A 14,000-nucleotide genomic window follows, 5' to 3' on the forward strand; every position below is an offset into this window, starting at 1 on the left:
CCACTCAGCTCTCCAGTGAAACCATGGCACTTATCTGAGGCAGAAGTGATTTCCTGGTTCATATTGGCAGCAGTGTTGATGAAAATGTATTACCACAGGTGGCAATATTGCAGCTTATGGTGATGTGCGCCTGGGCGGTGGTGGGTGGAGTGGTCATCTCCTCTGGTCCTCTGTTCAGTGTGCACTGTACTGTAACAGCATGCTAAATCTGAAAAGTTTCTTTAAAAAGAATTCCTCCACATTCAAACTTAGGTCAACATAAATAAGTGTAAGTCAAGGGAAGTTTTCCGGTTCAGTGTAAAATGGTTAAATGATGTCAGCAGATTTTTTCACACTGTTGAGCAATGTAAAACAACTGCCCCTAGGTATGAAAGGACACAACTCATCAAGGTGAGGAAGTGGTGCTCTGAGCTAACCTGTCTGACCTCTCAAAGGCAAAAAGGCCAGGGGTCAACTCACTTGACCTCCCCAAACCATATCAACCCCTTTGACTACATACTACACAGAGGACTCCTTTCCCGCATATCTTTACTCTCCCCACGTGGGTTGTGCACAGTCAAGGAGAGAAACACTTTCTCCTGTGACCCCAACACACCCACAGAATCAATAAACAAAAAAAAGTGGAAGCATGTCAGACTTTCACCTCCCTTCCCCTCCCTCGCCTCTCTCTGTGTCCCCCAGCCCCTGTAGCCCCATCACCTCAGAGCACACTAATAAGAAAAACCCACAATAAACAAATGCTGTATATTTCAGAGCAAGAAAAGTCAACGTCATTTGTATTCCAACTCCATTTCAAAGACACTGGGCAAAAACAGCAGTCATTTTCTAAAATGTGGAATCGCCACCCCACCCACCCCACCTCTTGATACTAATCAAATTTGGTCTCATCTTTTCATTTTCTCATCTCTCCTCCCCATCTGTGTGGTGTAACTCCTCTCATTCTCATTCTCTCCCTCATCATTCCTCACTGTCACTCTGCAGCTCTGAGCCATTGACCTTCGACCCCTAGGCAGGTTCACCAGCGGGTCAGGAGCCAGGCGGGGGGAGACAGGGAGAGAGGAGGGGGCAGGAGGTCTGTTAGTGGGGGATGCCAGCTTCCTCCTTTGGCCATGGATACAGCCTTCACTGCTGCTGCCATAGCAACGGGACGAGACGGCAGAGAGAGCAGACTGCAGAGAGCCGCTGGGATGGAGCTCTCGCTTCTGTGATCTGGCTGTAACCTCCATGGGCACTTGCTCATGTTCACACACACACACACATAGACACTCTCATATTTTTCTAGACATTATGACAAACTGGCACGCGTACACAATCCCATACGTGCCTGCAAAATTTAATCAAATTTCTTATTTGGACTGCCAGGCTGTGCTGCTGGAAAAGACTTTTTCAAGTTGGAAGATTGATGGGCTTTCTATGTTGGCTGCAATTAATTGCTGCATAATTAGACTTACAAGTTATTTATTGAAGCAATTTGGAGAATACAAGAGCCTGGGGATATATAAAAACCATTTGATCACGAGCCGCATAAACTTTAAAGATGTCCTCTTACAAGCATTATTTGGATAGAAATTAGCGATCGGATCTCCCCAAAAATGTTTCCCATGTTAATAAAAAGATAAATGGTAATAAATCTGGAGCGAAGTGAATGGCACGCCCGAAGTCTCAGCAGGTCAAATAAAGGTGAAAGGCGAGCGATGCAGATAATAAAAGTAGTGCGATGGAAGAAGAAAACAGCATTTTTCTGCACATTTTTGGTATAGGCAGTTGTGTCAAGCTGTGAACCAACATGCTAAGCTTGGAGAGCCTCGGGGGCTACAGGGCCTCGGTCCAGGTGGTGTCCCACTACAAACAGAGGTGTTAAGAATCTCTGTTGCTGCTTGCTATTAATTTTCCCTCGTTTGGCACGACTACTTTTTACACATCCACACCCTCTCTTCTTCTCATCTGCCTGTCGCTTATATTTGTACACTCGTCCGTCTTTAATGTCTGTATTTCACTCTGTTTATTTTCTATATTTTCATTCCGTTAAAGATTAATTTACTTTGCCTAACTTTTTCTCACAGCCTCCTCTCTCTCCGGTGTCTTGCTTCTCTCTGTCTTTCCTTGCTCAAACAAATATGATAAATGAGGCTATCGGTGTCTCTTTCAAGAATGAGCTGTGATCAGAGAGCCTTTGATGTTTGACAGCTTAAATGATGTATCTTGATGAATCGATATACAGTAATTTTCACTTCATGTGACACACTGTTTTGCTATTGAGCACATTCTTGTTCGGGGGCTGTGAGTGAATCTCATTTGCCTGTGAGTGTGCGTGTTTTTTCACCATTTTTCTTGACTTCCATTCCTGTGCCTTGCATGTTTGGTGACAATGTCAGCGCACTTAAGCCAGCAAGCTTATCTCAAGTGCTTCAAGAGGCTCTTATCAGTTTTCTTTGTAATAACTGGATGAATTACTTTCAGCGGCGCGCACACTCACTAACATACAAGCTGGCTGGGTACATACACACACTCACTTGCTCAACAGCATACCTCTAGCTTTATGCAAATCATTGTAAGTGAATGTTGGCATTTTCTCACACGTATCTAAATGCATGTTAAGACATAGCATGAGAAAAAAAAAAAGAGATACGTCCATTTAAATCTTTCCCGTTTGACACATGACAAAAATGAAAAGCATTTGGATAATTGTATCAGCAATTTCCATGAATACTGTGTTACCTTTCACCTGCACAGAAGAGCGTACGGCATTAATGGGAATTGGCGTGTGGTTCAACTGTGGTCTGCTTTGTTAAATGCTGTTTGATCTGGCCCGGAGGCTTAATCCCAAACAAAATGTGAGTCATGGAAGTTATGTTTGTTCTGCTCGCTTATGTGTTATGCGCTGACTTCCCCAATAGGTGGGGCTATATACAAGAAACAGATGAGGTTGCTCTGGTCAGAGGCCCTCAAGCAGCAGGAAGAGCTAATCAAATTGCCAGTGTGTCTGTGTCAATTACAGGAGGTCAACTTCATAAGAGGAACAGGCCAAAATCATATTTGCACCTGTATTCTCCGAGCAGTTCCTGAACCAGAAGCAGAATAGAGACAGAGAGGCCAGACAAGCCTCTTAGTATGGCAGTCAGATGCTCTGGTTGGTAATGATATGGAAATGCTGGGTTTCATAAGCACACATTCTTATGAGATATTAGCCATTTTTAAAATTCTTTAGATAAAGATTCTGTGCGGCTGCCTTGAGGGATGAGCTTTGCCATTTGTAGATCTTGGTGAGATGAATAGCGGAGTGAGGCTGATACTCTTACAGTGCCAAGCCACTATCTTATCACTTCCTTTTATCGGACTGATAAAGTAAATGACTTTGCTATAGGTGTGCAACTCTTCAAATTCATTATGAGCCTGCTCAGCCAGGCGACTATCAACATGGCTGGGACTGTGTGATGAATGCACGACTGTGAAATGTGTGTGTAGGCCGCGGTAGTGACACACTCCAAAAAGAGAGACTGATAGGAGATAAAGATATTTCTAGGGGTGTGAAGTGGAATAGGCAGTGGTGGCTGGAGATTCCTTGAGCCCCCTCAAATTGAATGAAAATGCAAATTTTAAAGACTTGTTGAGGTTAATATAATGCTCAGGGAAGCTGGGATGTTAAACCAGTCATTTACATGTTTTTAATCAAGGAACTTGGAGGGAAACGTGCATAAATGAGCAACAGGATTTATTTGTGGAGCATCTCAGGAGGGAAAACATCACTTGCTTTTTAGTTAGAGGGAGAACAGTTGGGGGGGGGGGGGGCAGATTGGTTCCAGGCTTTCTAATTCAGTACCAATACTTAGTAGCACCCATGAGGGTGTTTTGCAGGTACCAAGGGAGTGAGAGCTGTAGTCACAGTTTGGCACAAAAACGCACATGAAAACACTGACGTTGCCCCTCTTTGAAAGCGCACGCACTCACCTCAGTGTTGTTTTCAAAGGTAGTTAGATCAGCAAAACAGCTTAGTCAAAGAACAAGGTTTGGAGATGTCCCAGGAGAAGCATCCATCTCCATGGTGAGTGGCAGGTCTGTCAATGATCAGCAGGGCAGTAATGCACTGGTATTTGGAGCCCGGGAATGTGTAAGTGTGTGCATCTTCACCATGCAGACATTTGGCTCTTTAAACTGAGGGATGCTGTTATGGAGGATGTTGTTAAGTATAGCTGAATGGGACTGTGTTGCACCCCAATTAGAGCTCTGTCTCCTGTATTAACATTATGTGGAGCCTGATTGCACTTGCCTTCCCTGCCTCTCCACTTTTCCTGCTCTGCAACTTGTAGAGAAGGTATCTCTGTCTCTGTCTCCACTCTGCTGATAATGGTCCATAATCCCTGCTGAGCCGACCTGGCGGTATTGCCGAATTTACAGTAATAATGAGGACTAATAGAAGCAATATCCATCCATTTGACCACTAAATCAGAAATGTAGCTGAAGCAGGTGATTAATGTTGTGTCCCCCCCCAATTTTCTGAAGCATAGATGATGGAATAAGTCTCTCAGATCCAGATTAAGCTCCAGTATGAGCTTGAAATTCATGTCCACGTGGAATCCTTTTTGAAATACAGTCTTGAATCTTTCAGTTTGCCTCACATTTTTTGCATTTTGCTGACTCCTGCCATCACTAAGAGTAAAAAAAAGCAATAATGATTATAAAAACTGAATATTTGACAATTTATTTTTGCTTGGATTGTAGCAATCTCAGAGGTGGCAGGGATTCAGTGCTTTGCACAAGAATATACCAGGAGATGTATGTTGATTAACACAAAACCTTAGGTTCAACGTGTCTTTGTGCATTTGGTAAAGTACAGTAAACGTGTTTTTTGGAACACTTCAATATTCACAAAACTATAAGCAGAAAAAATCATTAATTAAATACTTTTTAGGCATTTATATTTATACTAATACCCAGAGTAAAACTAGACATTTAAAACAGTAGACAGATGCTTGGTATTATTTAGTCAGTCATGAATTTTAATCTTCAAGTTTAGTGATAAAATATACAGTAACTTTGTTCAACTTCATAAAGCCTATGGAAGAAGGCCTCTTCAACAGAGCGCTTTGCTGTTGGTGCTGAAACATTTAGTTGAGTAGAAAATTCTGAAGTCAGGCCTTTTCTTATCTTCTTCTTCTTTTTCAGGCTCTACTTTAGTTGTTATCACAATGGATCATCTATCTTCATCTAAGCCTATCCTCTCCACCCTCTTCTGTCAGAAAAACCCTCTGGATGTCCTTTTTCATTACATCCATGAAGCTTCTCGGTGGTCCTGCCTGGAAGCTCCAGCTTTCTCCTATCCTTTGTCCACTATATCCACTATTATATTCAAACCATCTCAGCCTTGCTTCGGTAACCCATTTCTGTTTTTGCCTAGTCTGCTCTGCCATCTCCAAGTCCACTTTGTGTCCTGTTTCCCATCTCCGTCTCACCACCATCTTGTGACACAGATCTTTTCTTGCAATGATGCATCTTTTACAAGGAAGAATTTGTAATTATAGATGAGTGAAGGAATGAACCCCTGCTAAGCTCTTGGCACTCATTATTACATCTTACTGCCCAAAACGAGGGTCAACAAGTCCTAATTCACATGAAAACTGCATTCCATAATGGATGCATGGTAGACTTTTGTAAACCTCTGCAGGAAAGTCTCTCTTGCTGATTATTTTCTTGGCTAGCACTCAGACAGCAGAAGTGCCGTGCCTGCAGCAGAATGTGCCCTGCAGTGTAGAAATCCCAGCCAGCCTTCTGCATTAGTGGTGCCCCTCTGCCCTGTGGCTCCACTAAGGGTTAGGGAGGAGACAAACGTGGCCATGGGTTTTGCACGGCTGTCTGCAGGCCGCAGCCACATGGTCGCACTGTAGACGCTGATACTTCCCAATGAGTGAGTGAATAGGAGACATTAGTGTAGAGGCAGACACATAAGTGGCACCAAGATGAAATCAATTAGACTGAGAGGAAGGTCATTAGGCTCCTATATGGCTAGTGGTCCAAGTGCGATGCTTGAATGCTGTGTTGTGTCAACTGTCAGTGTGCCAGTGTGTGCATTTGTCTTTACTGTGGCTCTAAGAGCAAATGCACATGTAAACCCCAATGATATACAGTCACTCAGCACATCCTGAAGTGAGTGTAAACTTGGCAGGGTCAAACCTGCTATAATACCTTGTCGTGTTTGAGTCCCCGGCGCTGTGACGGTGGTGGTGAGTAATCACGCCGTGTCTGTGCATGCGTTGCCATTGATTTTGTCTCGGCTCCTAGCTCCCCCAATTACCTCCTACTCCAGGCTGCCAGTCCCTTTGCTGTCAGGGGGGAGGCTGGAGACTGGGGCCTCAGCGAGCTGTTTGTTTACACTGCTAATTGCTCCTGTTGTTTCCTTTCATTAGCCCAGGCTGAGCTATTGGGCTGCCTCACACAACCAAGTGCTCTTAGCCTTCTGGTCCCCATGTCTATAGTAAATATTGGTGATGTATACAGCGCCTCCTAACATATGGCTGTAAACTGGAAATGATAGGCTCTCCTGGTGCAGTAGAGTGTTTGAAACAAAACCCCCATGGAGCACTGTGCTGCTCCACTTGTGTCTGACTTACAGCGTGGTCTAACTGGAGAGCAGAGTTGTCTTTATTGATGTAAAAAGAGGCAGGGAAATCCTGCTTCACCATACTCTGGATGACCCTTAAAGAAATTCCACAGAGTATACCTGCAGGAAATTATGGGACACATTTGGTGTACATGCATTTATAATCACACTGTATGCGTGTTTGCATATGTGCTTGTGGGTCTGGTATAATGATGTGTCTTCCTATTTGCTTGGCCTCTGTGAATTATGAATCAAAGGGTTGCACGCAGGAGTCAGTCCCTGTGTCTGCAGTGCCCCCTCTCTACATCAACCCGCCCTTCTATCTGCACGCATTCACCCCCCGAGTGCACACACACACACACACAGACATGCACACACAAGCAGACACACACACAAACAACCGTGCAGAAGCCCACAGCATCTTAGCACACACAGCCATGGCTCCTTAATGACTGCCATCCCTCTCTGTGCCACATTATTAATTAGCTCAATGATCCTTGCCGATGGGACCTGCACCGCAGATTAGAGCCCTCAGCATCCGCACCCCTGGCTGCTGCTGCTGCCTGTCCAGGAAAGGTGAAGAAGGGCTGGGGTGGGTTGGGAAATCTGTGCATACTTCAAGGTAAAGCATGTGTTTCACAGTAAATCTAAAATTATTTTGTTTGTCCCTTTGTAATATTTGCACATCTGTGTACACATCAGGAAAAATAATAGGAATTGTGAGAGAGCGCGGGGATTAATCATGTGACCATGGAGCAGGAAGAAGGGTGGGTGCCACCTGGCCCAGCTCTGTGTGCAGCATGTTCAGCTCCCCAGTGCACCACAACTCCCAGCACCACCATACTCAGCAGCATCACAAGATTCATGGACTGGCGTAGGTTCCCAGTACCAGTGATCTTGGCTATATCCTGACTTGCTCTATGTAATCTATCTAAAAACAGTAGACTCCATTGCAGTCCTTATTCTTCTTGCCATGTGTAATTGCAGAGGAGTTTTTCCTCTGTGTGTTCCCAAAAATCCAACTGTTCATCAAGGGCTTAGTCACTGTGGCATGCAAATGTGTATTAATATTTTTGTCAGGACAGAAAAAAAGGAAAGAGGTGAGAGAGGAGGGGAAAAAGGGATACAGCCTCTCCAGATGCTTCACAATTGCACAGAGCAAATGAACATAAATGTCACTGTCAAGCTGAAATGAAGAAAAAATGTGTCACGGCGGCAAACTGTGCTGGAGTTGGAGGACAGCAGGACATGTTTTGCATATGAAGAGGTGAATGCCCAAGGAGAGACAAGGAGGCTCTGCACCTGTAACAAATGACTGCCCACAATTACCCCCCGCCACCACACCCAAAACGCCCATCCCCTTCAAAAAAAAAAAAAAAAAAAAGTGGAGGGAGCAAAGAGTAGATATGATCTTCTGTATGTCAGACTTTTACAGAGTAAGAATAAGAATACTTTTGGATTTGGGGATGGTCCAAACTCACTTATTACCCAACTCATTTAAACAGCAGGTTCTTTGGGTCCACATTCTTCACCAGTGGAGCAGAATCCCCTCTTCCTCTACCTTGCATGTTTCTTACACTACTGCTTCACCTCTGGCCACAGCTTCTACCTTAGCGACTGTGCACAGTGCTGGTTACGAGGCAGTAAAGTCAACGAGCAGTTTGGGCATACATGAGAATAGATATGCAGGGCATGTAGTCGCTCCAAGGTGACAGTGAGGTGTGTTGTGATTATTGACTGTGTGACCTCACACTGACCCTGGCTGTGAGCGAGTAAAGGGCAGGGAGTTAGTGTGTGCCGCACCGCCTGTCATGCCTGTCAATACGCTGATGAATGGAGCTGGCGGTTATTAAAGCAGAATTAGAACGGGGAGGGGGGAGCGGGATAAATGATGGCGCAAATGGTTGTGCAGTGGAGACTGTGGAGCCGGATGGCACAGCATCAGTGTCATCAGTCTTTATTACCCTCCAGGGAACAGAGGGGGAGAGAGACAGGGAGCGGTCAGCGCCACGCACCCCCAGCCTCCACAACACCTAGGCAGCACTTGCACATCACTGTGCTCACCAAACATCACTAGTCTTTAGCCTTATAACTGGATAAATACCTGCATGCTGACTCCAGGCCTGAACAGACTTAGTTAACCTTCATTCTTTCCAACAAGAACACATTTTACACACCTAATGAATATTTATATATATAGGCCCACATATGTACATACATGCGTACACAAATAGTGCTTCTGTTTCACTTTACCCATCACTGGCTCTCTCCAGGCTTCTTTGCTTTCTCCTGTTTTCGCTCCTCCATTTTCACTCTCACCAAGGGAGTGGAGGACCCCCACCACAATCAATCATGGTGAAGTCACAGAGCACAGCAGCACACTCAGGGCACTGTGCAGATAAGCTGGTTAAAGAGAAGAGAAGAGAAGAGAAGAGAAGAGAAGAGAAGAGAAGAGAAGAGAAGAGAAGAGAAAAGAGAAGAGAAGAGAAGAGAAGAGAATGTGGAAACACTGGAGCACCTGGAGGAAGCCTTGGAAGGAGGGGAGGTTGCACACTGGGTTCACTGCACAGTCAAAGAGTGGGCACGCTCTACACCAGGGCAAGATGGGAATGGATGGGTGAGCCAGTGCCATTGGTGAAGCCCCTGTGAGGCCCAGCCCCTCGTCAGAGAGCTGTGCCTGCATACAGATGTGAACGTCCCATTGATATTCTCCCCCCGTGCTGCTGCTCCTGCTTCGCTCTGCTTCTTTTTTCCTAATTAGAGGTTTATTTATTGATACCCCAGTTAATGTCTCTCCTAATTTTGTGATAGTTTTGTCTCCATTACCCAGGAGATTCATTTGCCGCAGTGTTCAGAGCAGTGCCTTCCCTAGTTGTGGGCACCTCCAAGCTAACCTTTCTCCAAAATCTGGGCCGTGCCCCATGTCATCCTTTGGGCGACTACCTCCTACATTAGTGCAGCACATGGGAGGCAGCAAATCTGTGGCCCGAGGTTGTGTGGAAATTGTAAATACAAGGAGCTTAAGTCATTAGATGGCTGCCTCCTATGTAGTAACTTCAAATTAAATGGGAGTAAAGATATTTGAATGTGTAGTTTGAATTCTGCTTTGCCTTTTAGCACTAAAAGGTTTCTGTGGTTTTTGACTGCATGTGCATGAGTTTGCATGCCCCTGTGTGTCTTTGGTAAGCTTTAAAAGCTCAGAAGTACAAATTTTAGTCAAGCCATTGCCCATTTTCTTGCAGAATGCATGATGAGAACATAATAATACTGACAGCAGACTGAAGCTTTGCATGTCAGCTTCATTGTTTTGTTCAAGCTTTTCAGAGTACCCCAGCAATGCTCGCTGAAGCAAATATTGACAAATGAGGTCCAGTGTGAGCGGTAGATGACAGTGATGCTTTTCCAAACACGCTGGATGTAATGCATTTAAGTACATCCAACATTTTATCAAATGGGCTTATTGTATTACTTACCCAGAGTCAGACAAACTCATCTGTAATAATCCCATCTCTTTGGCTTCTGTAGAAAAATAGCTGTTGTGGTGCCGATAACTCCCTAGCATATTAAGAGGGGAGCTACACTGAGAGCAGCTTCATCCCTGTAGTGAGGAAATGGTCCTTCCAGCAACTTCAAGGTTGGATGGTCGGTCATTAATTTGCTTTACATAGCCTTACATGTTATGCATAAATTATGAGTTCATTATTTTCTCTTGAATAGTGATTCCTAGAGTGTAGGCTACCTTGTTGCTTTGCTGTTTTTGTTTCGTATGAGGTGTGGAGGAAACACAGATCTCTGCTTGATTTTGTGCATTTTACAGCTTGTTTTGGGAAGCAATCAAAGTCCTACAGTTTGGGGATGAACAGGTTTTTCTTATGTGATGTTTACTCCTTTGGGTTTGGAGAATGACTCAGCTTGCTTAGGTTGCTGTGTGAGGCCCTAAAGTTCTAACTGAAATTTGACCAGCATTATCTGGCAAATCAATCATTGGCTCAAAGTGGCAGTCCTTTGAGTCTGCACTCTGAGGTGTTTATGTCCCACAAGGTTTAGTTTGAGGTAAACCTAACTATGGCTTGAGAAAAAGCTCCTTTGTTATCACTTGCCAGTGTCATGTTGTCTGAATAGTTTCTTTTTCTTCCTTTTATGTATTTTTATTCATAGCTATGATCCCGTACTACACTGTCAAAGAGCAGAAAATAAGGAGTGGAAGTCAAATGTCTCTTTTATTGTGGAAATAAGTTCCCACTAAGCTGAATCCTGCTTTTCAGCCATCTTTATTTACACAAACACAGTGAGGCTGTAGACAGAGCTGCAGACTGTGCCAGAAAGACACAAGACCTCTTTGTACTATTTATCTCAACTTCTTTCAATTCTGGAAAATTCCAGAAGAAGATGCCATTATTAGACTACACCATAACATCAATATTTCCCAGTGTCCTTAACTTGCACACACTTCTCAAACCATGAAAACACAGTCATACACATAATTCAATTATAAAACACACTGAAATAAATATAAATAAAGCAAGTGAGATCACAACACTTGTTTGTTTTCAGATTTGATTTATTCTCGACTTGTCTGCTTTCATGGAGTCTTGAAGCTTAACTGCATATGAATGTGTCTGAAAGGTATAGTTTATATGAATAAAGTTTTGGAAAGCTGCCTTTAATATTTAAAAGATAAGCTGTGAAAAAGAAATCTACATAACTATTCCTTCCATAAAATTCACATTCCTGGTTTGAAGGGTTACATTTGTATTTTCTAATGCTGGCTACAACCCTTGCTTGTAAAAAAGCTGTCTAAAAATTTAAACCACCAACTACACCTCACCAAGCATGTCAATATGAGCTGATGGTATCATCCCTCTCAGTTTGAACCCACCCTGTGTCTCTGTACGCTGCTACTCCAAGCCCAGGTGCTGCTACACTGACTAGCTCATGGATCACAATCAGCCCCCTCGTTCAACCTAGGAACATCCCTGTCAGTCTCTTCTGTCTCCCCAGGGCTCAGTCTGATCCCATTTTAGTCATAACACTGGCTACAGCTGCCTCTGGCGCCGCACTGGAATTGGATGGTCTGATGACTAGTGCGAATGGTCGATAAATGTCCGTGCAAAGTGCACACAAGACAATGAAACGTACAACCGTGGATGTAATTTTGTGGCAGGGGCATATGGTTGGTTTTCCAAATTTGCCAATAGATTAGGAAAAGATGCTAACAAGATACAAAAACACTTCACCGGGTCTCTTTATCATAATGGTCTAATGCCCTTCAAATAGGGAGGATGAGCTTTTTGTGCACCAGGCATCGACACCAATGGGTTAACTAATGATGGCATTAGAGTGTGTATTGGTGTGTGAATGACTGTGCCGATGTGCACATGTGGCTTTGTGCATTAGTGTCTGCGTGCTGTCATTTGTGTGTATATGTGTGCATGTGCCTTTCACAGGTGATCAGTCAAGGCTATCCACTCAGCCTTTCTCTTGCAGCCCCCTCATTACAGCCCACTATCTCCTCTAAACACCTGCAGCCCCACAGCCCACCTTCAGCTCCCGGGCCCACACGTTGCCTCTTTTTTGTCCCAGTGCAGAAAGAGCCTGCCCATCACATCAATCTACTGCACTGTTTATATTTATGTACAAGAGAGAGGCTAAAAAAGGCCCCTCTTACTGTGGGCTTTATTGACTAAGCATTAAGCGGACATTATCAGGCGATAGCCTCGTTATTTATGAGGCGGTGATAAAGGCTGCAGGACTGAGTTATGTGAGAACCAGGAGCAGGATGAAAGCTGCTCATACAGAAGCACAGATACCCGACACTTGCCTCTCTCAGTCTGGGTAGAGAGGCACTGCAAATGCGCCAAACAGAGCTGAAACTCTCAGGGATTTATGGGTGGTAAATTTATGCTCTCCATAGGTCAAACGAGGGGCTGTTTATCTGAGTTTCATTGTCACTGTCCTCGTGGCACTGCGCCGCAGGTACTGAAATTTTCATATTTGCTTTAGGCATGTAGCCAAACAAGAAATGGGAGGGAAAGGGAGGGCAGGGGGGGACCTCTAGGTGCAATATTCCACTGACCTTCTGAACTTAGCTTTAATTTTTCACCTTTGAGATGTTGTCATAAATTATGCATGACAGAACATACTCCTCGGTGACTGTGCATGCCAAACGTGTGTGTATTTTAGTGTTGCATGCGGTAACCTTGCACAGGAGGTCTGTGGCTGTCTTTGGAGTTCTGTGCAAAGGTTGTAGATCTGTTGTTGACATTTTGTGGCTAAATACCGTTCCACTTTTATTTTTGTGTTAAGAAGTGCATTTGTGGTACAAAACCAGTCTAAAGTGACTTTGTATCCTGCCACATTTGTATCTCCTCCTGCTCACAACTGAGGTACACGTCCTCTCTCTCCTGGCTTACATAAATCTCTACCATGCAATGACACCAAAAAATTTTGACATACATATTATTGTCACCTCTGTATACTGTACATAGCACCATCTTACCCAGCCAAAGCCATCTTTTTCCTCAATAAACCAGGTCAACAAACAAAAAGCAATTACGTTGGGCAGCTGCCGCCTGGGAGTGGGTAATTACAGTGCGGTGTGGACAGCTTCATTCTAAACAGGTACTAAAAGCATCATTAATCATCCTCCCTCTGACGCCTCACACTGGTCATGTGACACAGGCTGCCGAAGAGCTGGGGAGGGGGATCCGCCTTAGGGGGGAAGGAGCAAGATCCGATTGGCTCCTTCCAGAAGTCCTTTTAGAGGTCAGCCAGTCAGCAGAGATGACCTGCCAATGACCTTGTATCACTTGACCCCTGAGGGCCCAAGGGTCACTCTCTCGTATCAGTTGGAGAGCAGGCAGCAGAGGGGCAGAATGGAAGACGAATGACACAGAGAGGGAAGAGGAAGAGAAGAATGGTGTGAGGGTAGAGGGAAGGCACACAGAAGGTTTGTGCAGAGAAGCACTGGGAGGGGTGAAGATGAAAAATAAAACAGTGGGCGTGAGGTTTGATTGAGCACCTGGTCTTTCCCTTTTGCATAAAATGTCTGATGAAAAAAATATGTTTTTACAGCACCAAGGCCAGCCCTGATGGCCGCTGCAAACCTGCACCCCTTTCCTTTCACTCTCTCTTTTTTAGTTCCCTTTCTTCTCCCTTTCCTTGTCCATTGTCAAGCTGTCCTCAGGTTAGCCGAAAACATCATCCAAATCTAATTAGTGAGATGCAAAAACATCTGTATGTTTGTCTCCCTAATGCTCATTAGTCATTAGCACAAGGAACAAAACGACAAGAGACTGCAATATGCGGACACAAATTTGCAAGTCAATTTAATAATGCACATTTTGTTGCCTCCACACGTAGCCTATCATGTTTTCTTTCTTTCTTCTTTTTTCTTGGGGGGGGG

The sequence above is a fragment of the Haplochromis burtoni genome, unplaced genomic scaffold, assembly GCF_018398535.1.
Source record: "Haplochromis burtoni strain Fernald_Lab_line unplaced genomic scaffold, NCSU_Asbu1 Contig_9, whole genome shotgun sequence".
NCBI classification, from domain to species: domain Eukaryota; kingdom Metazoa; phylum Chordata; class Actinopteri; order Cichliformes; family Cichlidae; genus Haplochromis; species Haplochromis burtoni.